Consider the following 12139-nt stretch of genomic DNA (forward strand, 5'->3'; position numbering starts at 1 on the left):
AGTAATAGGCTTCAGTTTTTGTTTTTGTTATTGTTTTTTGTCTCTTCTGTTTGTCCTTTTAAGTGCTAGACATGGGTGGTGGAATTTCCAGACCTATAATCAAACCATGACAACTTTGGAGGCAGAATTCGAGGCTGGATGTTTTAGCGCAACCCCAACAGAGACGCCGTCAGAAGCCAGGGTGCTTAAGACTCAAACCCAAGGTGTAACTTCGGGTTTGGAACTTGGCAGGACTGTGCTACAAAGGAATTGAATTAAACCGTAAATCTAATATCCTTCCCCTTCCCGGATACCTACAGGATATGGGGAAGATTATGTCCCACTCTTGACTCCTGACCTCAAGAGTTAGAGGGATGTATGTTTATTTTTACTATAGTCTTGAAGAAAATATTTCTTTGTAAAAGGTAATCTGACTATTAGAGGATTGATTGGAACCAGGTGCAAGGGACCCCTACAATGAGAGGAATATAATCAGTGGGGACTGTAACTGAGCATAAAGAAACTAGATACTCCCTTCCTCTTAAGGGTACTGAAATGTAACATCCCTGGCATATAGGAAATAAATGCCCTTATTGTATTGGTATAGCGTGTTTTGGTCTAAACCTAATTTTGCCAAAATATATTACAGTTTTCCCAGCAATTTTTGTTCATTACTGAGTCCTTACCCAAGTAGCTGAGATTGCTGTGTTTATCAGACCTAAGCTACTAGGCTTGTTTTCTTCTTCGTGTGGAATACCTAGCCTACTCTGCTGAACAACCAATCTACCAAATTATTTTGATGATTACTGCTTTGTAGGATAATTTGAGATCTGGAACTGCTAGGTAGGTCCTCTTCCTTCTTACTTTTGTCATCATTTCCCCTGAGAATCTGATCTTTTGTTCCTCTGGATAAACTTCATTACTATTTATTCTACTTCGATAGTAGTTGGTATGGCACCAAATAAATATGTTGACTTAGATAGTATTGTTATTTTTATTTTATTGCCTAGGTTTTCTGATGAGTAATTAGTAATTCTTCCAATTATTAAGGCCTGTGTTTCCACACACAAAAAGATTTGTACTTTTATTCATATAATTTTTTTATGGGTAAACACTCAAGTATTTTATATACATATTTTTTAAAAAATGGAATTACTTTTTATATCTCTTATTTCTGTTTTTTATGTACAGAAATGCTCATGCTTTATATGGCTTTGTCTTGCATTCTAAAACTTTACTGAAGTTTTAATTGTTTCAATTAATTTTTATTTGTCTATTTAGTATTCCTTGAGTAAACTATCGCATCTTTAGCAAAAAGCAATGATTTTGTTTTTCTTTGCTTATACTTTTCCACTGAAACCCCTTTTCTCTTATTTCTATAGTTAGCATTTTAAAAGGCTCATAATAAATAATAGTGGCAATAATGGACATCTTTGCTATATTCTTAATTCTTTTGAAAAGCCTCTAGCCATTTTCCATTACATATAAAATTAGCTTGGTTTTAGAAAAATACTGCTTACATTTAGGAAAGGTTGAGTTATTCCTATGTTTTTATTGTTGTTGTTTTTATAAATTTATTTTTTTATTTTTAGTTTTCAATGTTCACTTCCACAAGATTTTGAGTTTCAAATTCTCCCCATCTTTCCCCTTCCCCATCCCAAGAAGGCATGAAATCTGATATAGGCTCTACATATGCATTCCTATTAAACATATTTTCACATTAGTCATGTTGTAAAGAAGAATTACAACCTATGGGAGAAACCATGAGAAAGAAGAAAAGAACAAACAAAAAAGAGAGAGAAGGCAAATAATAGGTTTCAATCTGTATTCAGACTACATGGTTCTTTTTCTGGATGTGGACAGCATTTTCCATCATGAGTCTTTTGGAGTTGTCTTAGATCCTTGCATTGCTAAGAAGAGATAAGTCTATCAAAGTTAGTCATAACACAATGTGACTGTTACTGTGTATAATGTTCTGGTTCTGCTCACTTCACTCAGCATTGGACCATACAAGTCTTTCCAGGTTTTCCTAAGGTCTGCCTGCTCATCATTTCTTATAGCACAATAGTATTCCATTTTATTCATATACCACAACTTGTTCAGCCATTCCCCAACTGATGGACATCCCCCAAAATTTCCAGTTCTTTGCCACAACAAAAAGAGCTGCTATAAATATTTTTGTGCAGGTGGGTACTTTTCCCATTTTTATGATCTTTTTGGGATACAGACCAAGAAGTGGTATTGCTGGGTCAAGGAGTATGCACAGTTTTATAGCCCTTTGGGCATAGTTCCAAATTGTTCCCCAGAATAGCTGGATCAGTTCACAACTCTACCAACAATGCATTAATGTTCCTATTGTTTCATATCTTATCCAGCATTTATCATTTTCCTGTTTTGTCATGTTAGGTATGCTGTCATACCTCAAAATCATTTTAATTTGCATTTCTCTAATCAAGAGTGATTTAGAGCAATTTTTTCATATGACTATAGATAATTTCATCTGAAAACTGTCTGTACATATCCTTTGACCATTTACCATTTGGGGAATGACTTGTATTCTTATAAATTTGACTTGGTTCTCTATATATTTTAGAAATAAGGCCTTTATCAGAGACATTGGTTGTAAAAATTCTTTCCCAGTTTTCTGCTTCCCTCCTAATCTTGGTTGCATTGGCTTTTTTTTTCAAATTTAAACTTTATTTAAAGAATCAAACTTTTCAATTTAATGTGATCAAAATTGTCCATTTTGCATTTCATAATGTTCTCTATCTCTTATTTGGTCATAAATTTTTCTGTTCTCCATAAATCTGACAGGTAAACTATTCCTTGCTTTCCCAATTTGTTTATAGTGTCAGCCTTTATATCTAAATCATGAACCCATTTTGACTTTATTTTATTTTACAGTATAAGATGTTGCTCTGTGCCTAGTTTCTGCCATACTATTTTCTTTTTTTTCCTTTTTTTTTTAGGCAATTGGGGTTAAGTGACTTGCCCAGGGTCACACAGCTAGTAAGTGTCAAGTGTTTGGTCTGAGACTGGATTTGAACTCAGGTCCTCCTGACTTCAGGGCCAGTGCTCTATCCACCGAGTCACTTAGCTGCCTTCTACATTTCTTCTTCTTTAAGCTATCTATTCATATCCTTTAACCATCTATGAATTCGGGAATGACTCACATTTTTATAAATTTGGTTATATCTCTATATATTTGAGAAATGAGGCCTTATCAGAGAAACTTGCAGTAAAAATTTCCTCCCTGTTTCTTCCTTTCCTTCTAATCTTGGCTGCATTGTTTGTGCAAAACTTTTTAATTTAATGCATTTGAAATTATCTTCCCTTATCCATAGATCTGACAAGTAAGCATTCTCCTAATTTGCTTATATCACCCTTTGTATCTAAATCATGTACTCATTTAGACCTTATCTTACTATATGTTGTGAGATTTTGTTCTATACCTATTTTCTGCCAAAATACTTTCCAGTTCTCCCAGGAATTTTTGTCAAATAGTGAATTCTTTTCCCAAAATCCTGGATCTTTGGGTTCATCAAACACTATATCACTATGGCCATTTACTGCTGTGTATTGTCAACCTAATCTGTTCCACTGATCCACCATTTTATTTCTTGGCCAATATTAGATAATTTTGATGATTATTGCTTTGTAATACAGTTTGTGATCTGGTATGACTAGGCCACCTTCCTTCACAAGTGTGAAATCTTTTTGATACATTACTATTGCCTCTTTTCTAATATTAAAAAATATTGTGTCAATATTCATTGGGGATATTTATCTGTGGAGTTTATTCCACTGTTTTGATTACCCTCATTTTAGCTATCATAATCATATTTGCATTGCAGAAGGAATTTGGTAGGATTCCCTTTTCCTGTTTGTGCAAACAATTTGTACCATATTGGAATCAATTGTTCTTTGAACATTTGATAGAATTCTCTTGTAAATCAATCCCTGAGTTTTTCTTTTGAGAGTTAGTTTATGTACCCATGTTCACTTTGTATTTGGAGATTGGGCTATTAAATTCTTTATTTGTTGTCCTATTATTCTTGTCTTTTTATATTTTTGTAAATATTCATTCATTTCATTGAGTGTTCAATTTTATTTGCATGTAATTGGACAAAAATATTTCTAATGATTTTTTAAATTTTTCTTTATTTGTCATGATTTTCCCTTTTTTTCCCTTTTGAGATCGGTAATTTGTTTTTCCTCTGTTTTTAAGAAGTTTATGTTCTTTAAAAAAAGCTAAATTAGCTAATGGCTTATCTATTTTATTGTTTTATACAAAAAGGTTTAATTTTATTTATTCAATTGTTTTTACTTTCAATTTTATGTTTCTTATTTTCAGATTTCTATTTTGATGTTTCATTGGAATTTTAAAATTGTTGATTTTCTACTTTCTTTTAGTTACTTGCTTAATTTGTTGATCTGTTCTTTTTTTCCTTTGTTGATGCAGATGTTTAGAAATATAACTTTCCCCCTAAGAATTTGTATGGCTAAATCTCACAAGTTTTGCTATATTGTCTCACTGTCACTTTCTTTAATGGAATTATTTGTTGTTTCTGTGATTTTTTTTTAATGTGGAACTTTAATTGGGGCTTTGCATTGGAGTTGTAATCTGTGTATTTCTAAGGGGAATTTCCAGTTCTTTGTTGTTCCTGTTTTGTATTCTCTAGGAGAATGCTGCTGTTTTCTCTAGGTACTGAATGCTGTTTTCTTTAAAGATCTCGGGAGCTACCTCAAGTCCTAATAGCCCTAAGTGGTCTGATCTAGGGCAAAATCTGATCACTGTCCTCCAGGTGACAAAAAAAAAAGTAGTTTTGCTCTAGGTTAGAGTTCTGGTAGACTGCTACTAGCCTTAAACCCCATTACTTATTAAGAAGTTCTGCAAGTTTAGAACAAAAAAACTACAGCCTTCTCCTTGGTCTTAAGTCCTTTCTTGACCCACTCATTTGCAAGCCTCAAAGTGGGCTACAGTTTGAATCTGAGATCCTGGGATCAGACTCATATGGCTTCTATTGCTGTTCTGTGCCCAATAGACAGTATTAAGGAAGTTCTGAGCAGGTTCCCATGGATTTGGGATCACTCTTTGTCCTGGAATACAACTGCAGGAAAATTCCATGCCTAACCCTAGTCACTTTTTCTTCCTTTCTCCCTCCCTCCCTCCCTCCCTCCCTCCCTTCCTCCCTCCCTCCCTCCATCCCTTCCTTCCTTCCTTCCTCCCTTCCTCCTCCTCCTCCCTCCCTTCCTTCCTCCTTCCTTCCTCCCTTCTTCCCTCCCTCCCTCCCTCCCTCCCTTCCTTCCTTCCTTCCTTCCTTCCTTCCTTCCTTCCTTCCTTCCTTCCTTCCTTTCTTCCTCCCTCCCTCCCTCCCTCCCTCCCTCCCTCCCTCCCTTCCTTCCTTCCTTCCTTCCTCCCTTCCTCCCTCCCTCCTCCTCCCCCTCCCTCCCTCCCTCCCTCCCTCCCTCCCTCCCTCCTTCCTTCCTTCCTTCCTTCCTTCCTTCCTTCCTTCCTTCCTTCCTTCCTTCCTTCCTTCCTTCCTTCCTTCCTTCCTTCCTTCCTTCCTTCTTTCCTTCCTTCCTTCCTTCCTTCCTTCCTTCCTTTCTTCTTTCCTTCCTTTCTTCTTTCAATCTTTTTGTATGTGAAACTATGAATCTTTGTGATGTATTGATTGATTTTCCCTGAAATTTTATAATGAATTTAACTTGTAACTTTTAACAAATTGTCCTGCTTGTGCATTTCTCTTTTTTTTAAGCTTTTATTTAAAGTTTTGAGTTCCAAATTCTATCCCTCCCTCCCTCTCTCCCCTCTCTTCTCTCTGAGATGATAAACAACCAGATACAGGTTATACATATGTAATTGTGTAAAACATTTCCAGGTCACTTTCAAAGTCCACACTGCATATGTAGTTCATCTATGGGGTCAGAGCTATGCATCTGTGGCCTGCAGTCATGCCTGGTCTCAAATCCATGCCTGGATCTTTAGCTGTTTCTTACCTTGGAATACAGTGGTGGGACATAGTGCACATAGCCCAAGGTCTCTTCTTAAGCCCACACTGTATTCACAACCCAGGTCTGAGGTCAGAAACATAGCTGCTAATTGGCTCTCATTCTTTCTCCCTGGTTGGAAAACTGATTCAATGTGTGATATCCTCTGTTTCCCAATAATTTGTGTTCTGGTTATTTTCTTAGAGCTTTGTTGGAATAATTGTTGGGGAGAGCAGGGCTGAATTATTTTCTTTGATTCTGACATCTTGGTAGGACTGAACAAACAATTTTCGAGAGAGAAAATACAAACTATCACTAATCATCTGAAAAAATGTTTAAAAATCAGCTGACTGGCAGAGCTAAGAGAGAAGATTATGGATAGTCACCCAGCTCATTTTTCCTAACATTCTCTTCCAAAAAATCTTTAAAATAATACCTCAAACCAAATTTTGGAGTGGCAGAGACAACAAAAGATTGGGGTGAGACATTTTTCTGGCTTAAGAAAATTTAAGAGGTTGTTAGAAGTCAGTGACGCCAGGGTAGACACTTATCTGAAGGCCACCCGCTTGGCAGTGGCAACTAGCAGCAGCTTCAGGAGCTCTCAGCCCAGAGATGTACTGGGTCAACATTCCAGGGTACAGAGGAGCATTACTGGTGGGTCACAAGGGACCAAAGGCCCTGGCCACAACTGAAAGCAAAGAGGAGTGTAAGCACTTGTGGCTGCAGGGGATCAGGGACTCTTCCTGGGTAAAGACCAGAGTGCAGACCAGGAAAGCAGTGGCCACATCTCTCCCAGAATCACACCACGTTAAAAGTACTGACAACTTGAAGATCTTCAGAACTAGTTTTGAAAACAACCTGACCCCAGATGAACAGAGACCAACTTTAACATAAAATTCAAGGACAAGAAATAAACTGGAAAATGAGCAAACAACAACAACAGCAACAAAAGGAATTTGAGTATAAAAAGCGACTATGGTTGGCAGGGAAGACCAAGACATTAACTCAAAATAAGACAACAAGTTAAAAACAGTTACGAAAAAGCCTCAAAAACTCCAAACCAACAAAAATTCCTGGAAGAGTTAAAGAAAGAGGTAAGAGTGGTAGAGGAAAAATTAGGAAAAGAAATGAACATGATGCAAGAAAATTATGAAAAGAGAATTAACAGCTTGGTAAAAGAGGCATAAAAATCTACTAAAGAGAAGAATGCCTTAAAAAGCCAAATTCCAGAGCTTCTAGGTCAAAGAGAAAATACTTCAAGCAGCCAGAAAAAAAAAATAATTCAAATATCATGGAACTCCAGTCAGGATCACACAAGATTTAGCAGCTTCCATGTTAAAGTAATGGAGGGTTTGGACTGTGATATTCTAGAAGGCAAAGGACCTAGGATTGTAGTCAAGAATAACCTATTCAGCAGAAATAAACATAATCCTTCAGGGGAAAAAATGGATATTTAATGAATAGATGACTTCCAAGCACTCCTGATTAAAAGATCAGAGCTGCATAGAAAACCTGACATTCAAACAGAAGACTCAAGAGAAGCATAAAAAGCTATGAAAAAATAATCATAAGGGATTCAATAAAGTTAAACTGTTTAGATTCAAATATAGGAAGCTGATACACATAAGTCATAAGAACTTTATCATTATTAGTTAAAAGGAGTATGCACAGAGGACATATGTATGAATGAATTATATTGGAATGATCTCAGAAAAAAGAAGGGGTGAGAGAGGATGAACTGGGAGAAGGGAAAAGAGAGGTGGAATGGGAGAAATCTTCCCACTTAAAAGAGGTGCTCAAGGAGGAGCTTTTTCAATAAAGGGGAAAAAGAGGAGGGAGCAGGCAATGCTTGAATCTGATTTTCATTGGAATTGGTTCAAAGAGAGAAGAATATATATACACACTCAGTTGTGTATAGAAATGCAATTTACCCAATAAAGAAATAGGAGGGGACCAGAGACAAGATGATGGAGTAAAGGCAAGGGACTTACCTGAGCTCTCCCCCAAACTTTCAAATGCCTTTAAATAATGAACCTAAACAAATTCTAGAGTGGAAGAACTCACAAAAAGATGGAGTGATGTAATTTTCTAGCCCAAGACAACTTAGAAGGCAGGCAGGAAACGTCTGTTGCAGCAGGGTGAGAGAGGAACACAGTCCAGTGCAGGCCACACCAGTGCAGACTAAGCCCTAGAAAACCAGAAGCAGGCCTTGGAGTGACTCAATCAGTGGCAGCAGTGGTAGTTTCCAGACCTCTCAGCCCACAGATGGTAAGGGGATCAGACAACAGGTCAGAAGTACATTTACAGGGGTCCCATTGCTGACACCAGGAGCAGGATTCTGCTGCGTTGCCTATACTTGGATCTGGGTTACAGTCCTGGGTCTTAGTCCCATTGTCAGGAGGAGCTCTAGTTCAGCAGAATGTGCAGCCACAGTGGAATAAGGACCTTGGTCACAGTTTCAGGACTGAAAAGAGTGCTTGTGGTCACTCACAAACCAGTACACAGTACAGAAGAGTAAAAAATGCACCTCTCCCTAGATCATACCACCTTGGGAAGAGCCAAAAACTTACAGGTCCCCAGAATTACCTCTGAAAAGAGCTGCACAAAAAAGCTAAAGCTTGGGACTGTGCCCCTTCCACTTCAAAAACTGAGCCCCACTTTAGCATAGAGTCAAAAGTCAAGAAATAGGCTGGAAAATGAGCAAACAACAGAAAAAAAATCTGACCAAAGAAAGTTATTATGGTGACAAAGAAGATCAAAATACACACTCAGGAGACAACAAAGTCAAAAGTCTTGTGTCCAAAGACTGAAAGAAAAATATGAATTGGTCCCAGGCCATGCAAGAGTGCAAAAAGGATTTTAAAGTCAAGTAAGAGAGATAAAGGAATGAAAAAAGAGTCAACAGCTTGGTAAAGGAGGCAAAAAATACTGAAGAAAAGTACACCTTAAAAAACAGAATGGACCAAATAGTGAAAGAAGCATACAAATCCAATGAAGAGAAGAATGCTATGACAAGCAGAATTGGCCAAATAGAAAATAATATACAAAAATTTACTGAACAGAAGAACTCCTTAAAAGTAGAATTGGCCAAATGGAAAAGGAGGTACAAAAGCTCCTCAGTCAGGATAACACAAGATTTAGCAGCTTCTACATTTAAGGATTGGAGGGCTCGGGATATGTTATTCCGGAGGGCAAAAAACTAGGATTACAGCCAAGAAGCACCTACCCAGCAAAATTGAATATAAGCTTTCAGGGGAAAAAATTGACATTCACTGAATAGGAGGACTTTCAAGAATTACTGATGAAAAGACTAGAGCTGAAAAGAAAATTTGGCTTTCAAATACAAGATCCAAAAGAAGCACAAAAAGCTAAACAGGAAAGAGAAATCATAAGGAATTTTATAAAGTTAAACTATTTATAGTCCTACATGGGAAAATGATATTTGAAACTCTCAAAATCTTTCTCATTATTAGGACTGTTAGAAGTGTACATAGACAGAAAGCAGACGTGTGAGTTAAATGTGATGGTATGATTATGTAAAAAAATAAAATTAAGAGATAAAAAAAAGAATGTACTGGGAGGAAGGGAAAGATAGAGGTAGAATGGGATAAATTATCTGACATGAAAGAATCCTGAAAAAGATCTTACATTGGAGGGGAAAATGAGGGAAGTAGGTAAGGGAGCACGTGAACCTTACTCTCATTGGAATTGGCTCAAAGAGGGAATAAAACACACACTCAGTTGGCTGTAAAATTCTGTCTTACCATACAGGAAAGTAGGAAAGGAGGGGGATAAGAGAAGGGAGAGGAAGCCAATAAAACAGAGGGCAGTTTGGGGAATGTAAAAGTCAGAAGCAAAACACTTTTGAGAATGGACAGCATAAAAGGAGATAAAGAGTAGGATTAACGGGGGGAAAATACAATGGAGGCAAATACATAGTTGGTAATCATTACTATGAAAAAATTTTTACAGTGAATTTCTCTGAGAAAGACTTCATTTCTCAAACATATAGAAAACTGAGTCAAATTTACAGAAATAAGAGCTATGCCTCAATTGATAAATAAATTGATAAAACAGGCAGTTCTTAGGCAATGTAAGCAAAGCTATCTATAGTCATGTGAAAAAATGCTCTAAATCACTATTGATGAGAGAAATGCAAATTGTAGCAACTCTGAGCTACTACCTCACACCTGTCAGATTGGCTAATATGACAGAAAAGGAAAATGACAAATGTTAGAGGGGATGTGGGAAAATTAAAACACTAATGTACTATTGGTGAAGTTGTATACTGATTCAACCATTCTGGAGAGCAATTTGGAACTATGCCCAAAGGTCTATAAAACCATGCATATCCTTTGACCATGCAATACCGCTACTAGGTCTGTATCCCAGAGAGATAAAAAATCCAAAAAGGAACAGGACCTAAGTATACAAAAATATTTATAGCAGCTCTTTTAGTGGTGGCAAAGAACTAGAAATTGAGGGGATGCCCATCAATTGGGGAATTTCTGAACAAGTTGTTGTATATGATTGTGATGTTGTACTATTGTGCTTTAAGAAATGGGGAGTAATTCCCCAGCTGATAGATGGTGAAAGTATATGAATAGGCAGTTCTCAGATGAAGAAATTAAAGCCATCTATAGTCATATGAAAAAAATGCTCTAAATCATTATTGATTAGAGAAATGCAAATCAAAACAACTCTGAGGTACCACATCCCACCTATCAGATTGGCCAACATGACAAAACAGGAAAATGATAAATGTTGGAAAAGATGTGGGAAAATTGGAACACTAATACATTGTTGGTGAAGTTGTGAAATGATCCAACCATTTTGGAGAGCAATTTGGAACTATGCACAAAGGTCGATGAAAATGTGCATACCCTTTGACCCAGTAATAGCACTTCTAGGGCTATATCCCAGAGAGATCATACAAATGGGAAAAGGAAACACATGTATAAAAATATTTACAGCATCTCTTTTTGTGGTGGCAAAGAATTGGAAACTGAGAGGATGCCCATCAACTGGGGAATGGCTATGGTATATGAATGTAATGGAATACTATTGTGCTATAAGAAATGATGAACAGGCTGACTTTAGAAAAACCTGAAAAGACTTGTAGGGTCTGATGCTGAGTGAAATGAGCAGAACCAGGAGAACATTGTACACAGTAACAGACATTTTGTTCAATGACTAATATTGATAGATTTAACCCTTCTCACCAATACAAAGATCTAAGACATCTCCAAAGGCCTCATGTTGGAAAATGCTATCCACATCAAAAGAAAGAACTATGGAGTTTGAATGCAGATCGAAGCATACTATTAGCTACTTTTTTTCTTCTGTTGTGTTTTGTTTCCTCTTTCTGGTGGTTCCTTCTATTGGTTCTAATTCTTACCTAGAACATCACTAATGTGAAAATATGGTTAATAGGAATGTATATGTATGGCCTGTATCAGATTGCATGCTGTCTTGGGGAGAGAAGTGTGGAAGGAGAGGGAGAAAAATTTTAAACTCAAAAACTTATGGAAGTGATTATTGATAATTCAAAATTAATTAAAATTTTTAAAAAATGTTGAGTAAGATGCTCTCTAAAAAATATGGAAAGACTTACATGAACTGATGCAAAGTGAAATAAGCAGAATGAGGAGAACATTGTACACAGTAATAGCAATATTGCATGATGATGTATTATGAATTTATGAATTTAGCTATTCTCAGCAATACAATGATCCAAGAAAATCCTAAAGGACTTATGATGAAAGGGGCTGTCTAGCTTCAGAGAGAGAACTGGTAGAGCCTGAATGCAGATCAAAGATACCTTTTCTTTACTTTCTTTATTTTTCTTGGTTTTCCTTTGGTCTGTGTCTTTTTTCACAGAATGACTTGCATGGATATGTGTTTTGCATGATCGCACATGTATAACCTAATGTCTCAATGAGGTGGGGAGAGGAAGGGAGGAGAGAATTTGGAACTCAAAATTTGAAAAAACAAAGAATGTTAAATTATTTTTACATGTAATTCAGAAAAAATAAAATTTTAAATAAGATTTTTTTTTAAAAAAAGAAAAAATAGGAGGGAAAGAGGATAAGAGAAAGGGCAGGGGATGATAAAAGAGGAAGTAAGTTAAGGAAGGCAGTGGTCAGAAGCAAAATAGACTTTTGAGGAG

Source organism: Phascolarctos cinereus, unplaced genomic scaffold (genome assembly GCF_003287225.1).
Source record: "Phascolarctos cinereus isolate Bilbo 61053 unplaced genomic scaffold, phaCin_HiC Scaffold_4;HRSCAF=312, whole genome shotgun sequence".
NCBI classification, from domain to species: Eukaryota; Metazoa; Chordata; class Mammalia; order Diprotodontia; family Phascolarctidae; genus Phascolarctos; species Phascolarctos cinereus.